A 2,598-nucleotide genomic window follows, 5' to 3' on the forward strand; every position below is an offset into this window, starting at 1 on the left:
TCACACTCCCAATCTCTCTCTCTCTCACACTCCCAATCTCTCTCTCTCTCACACTCCCAATCTCTCTCTCTCTCACACTCCCAATCTCTCTCTCTCTCACACTCCCAATCTCTCTCTCTCACACTCCCAATCTCTCTCTCTCTCACACTCCCAATCTCTCTCTCTCTCACACTCCAATCTCTCTCTCTCTCTCTCACACTCCCAATCTCTCTCTCTCTCTCTCTCTCACACTCCCAATCTCTCTCTCTCTCTCTCACACTCCCAATCTCTCTCTCTCTCTCTCTCTCACACTCCCAATCTCTCTCTCTCTCACACTCCCAATCTCTCTCTCTCACACTCCCAATCTCTCTCTCTCACACTCCCAATCTCTCTCTCTCACACTCCCAATCTCTCTCTCACACTCCCAATCTCTCTCTCTCTCACACTCCCAATCTCTCTCTCTCTCACACTCCCAATCTCTCTCTCTCTCACACTCCCAATCTCTCTGTCTCTCACACTCCCAATCTCTCTCTCTCACACTCCCAGTCTCTCTCTCACACTCCCAATCTCTCTCTCTCACACTCCCAATCTCTCTCTCTCTCTCACACTCCCAATCTCTCTCTCACACTCCCAACCTCTCTCTCTCACACTCCCAATCTCTCTCTCTCTCACACTCCCAATCTCTCTCTCACACTCCCAACCTCTCTCTCTCTCTCTCACACTCCCAATCTCTCTCTCTCTCACACTCCCAATCTCTCTCTCTCACTCCCAATCTCTCTCTCTCTCTCACACTCCCAATCTCTCTCTCTCACACTCCCAATCTCTCTCTCTCTCTCTCTCTCACACTCCCAATCTCTTTCTCTCTCACACACTCCCAATCTCTCTCTCACTCCCAATCAATTCAATTCAATTCAATTCAAATGCTTTATTGGCATGAAAGTTTACAGGGAACCATATTGCCAAAGCTTACATAACAAAAAGTACAGTTTTCCAACATTCTGTAGGTGTCAAACAATTTTGACCTTCGTTGGGTACATACAATATTAGTTTAAACAGTATTAATTTAAAGCCGTTGAACATCGTTGGGTACATTCCCAATCTCTCTATCTCTCTCTCACACTCCCAATCTCTCTCTCTCTCTCACACTCCCAATCTCTCTCTCTCACACTCCCAATCTCTCTCTCTCCCAATCTCTCTCTCTCACACTCCCAATCTCTCTCTCTCTCACACTCCCAATCTCTCTCTCTCCCAATCTCTCTCTCCCAATCTCTCACACTCCCAATCTCTCTCTCTCACACTCCCGATCTCTCTCTCTCTCTCTCACACTCCCAATCTCTCTCTCTCACACTCCCGATCTCTCTCTCTCACACTCCCGATCTCTCTCTCTCACACTCCCGATCTCTCTCTCTCACACTCCCGATCTCTCTCTCTCACACTCCCGATCTCTCTCTCTCACACTCCCGATCTCTCTCTCTCACACTCCCGATCTCTCTCTCTCACACTCCCGATCTCTCTCTCACACTCCCGATCTCTCTCTCTCACACTCCCGATCTCTCTCTCACACTCCCGATCTCTCTCTCTCACACTCCCGATCTCTCTCTCTCACACTCCCGATCTCTCTCTCTCACACTCCCGATCTCTCTCTCTCACACTCCCGATCTCTCTCTCTCACACTCCCGATCTCTCTCTCTCACACTCCCGATCTCTCTCTCTCACACTCCGATCTCTCTCTCTCACACTCCCGATCTCTCTCTCTCACACTCCCGATCTCTCTCTCTCACACTCCCGATCTCTCTCTCTCACACTCCCGATCTCTCTCTCTCACACTCCCGATCTCTCTCTCTCACACTCCCGATCTCTCTCTCTCACACTCCCGATCTCTCTCTCTCACACTCCCGATCTCTCTCTCTCACACTCCCGATCTCTCTCTCTCACACTCCCGATCTCTCTCTCTCACCGCTCTCTCTCACTCGATCTCTCTCTCTCACACTCCCGATCTCTCTCTCTCACACTCCCGATCTCTCTCTCTCACACTCCCGATCTCTCTCTCTCACACTCCCGATCTCTCTCTCTCACACTCCCGATCTCTCTCTCTCACACTCCCGATCTCTCTCTCTCACACTCCCGATCTCTCTCTCTCACACTCCCGATCTCTCTCTCTCACACTCCCGATCTCTCTCTCTCACACTCCCTATCTCTCTCTCACACTCCCGATCTCTCTCTCTCACACTCCCGATCTCTCTCTCTCACACTCCCAATCTCTCTCTCTCACACTCCCAATCTCTCTCTCTCACACTCCCAATCTCTCTCTCTCACACTCCCAATCTCTCTCTCTCACACTCCCAATCTCTCTCTCTCTCACACTCCCAATCTCTCTCTCTCACACTCCCAATCTCTCTCTCTCACACTCCCAATCTCTCTCTCTCACACTCCCAATCTCTCTCTCTCACACTCCCAATCTCTCTCTCTCACACTCCCAATCTCTCTCTCTCACACTCCCAATCTCTCTCTCTCACACTCCCAATCTCTCTCTCTCACACTCCCAATCTCTCTCTCTCACACTCCCAATCTCTCTCTCTCACACTCCCAATCTCTCTCTCTCACACTCACTCAATCTCT

General features: G+C 50.2%; 1 protein-coding gene across 3 annotated transcripts in view; it reads left to right on the plus strand.

Moving 5' to 3' along the window:
- Positions 1-2,598, plus strand: part of armc8 (armadillo repeat containing 8) — a 135,690-nt gene that overhangs the window by 88,144 nt on the left and 44,948 nt on the right. The gene's annotated exons all lie outside the window — the stretch shown is intronic.

This window comes from Somniosus microcephalus, chromosome 4, assembly GCF_052327205.1.
Source record: "Somniosus microcephalus isolate GS21.2 chromosome 4, FLI_Smic_1.0, whole genome shotgun sequence".
NCBI lineage: Eukaryota > Metazoa > Chordata > Chondrichthyes > Squaliformes > Somniosidae > Somniosus > Somniosus microcephalus.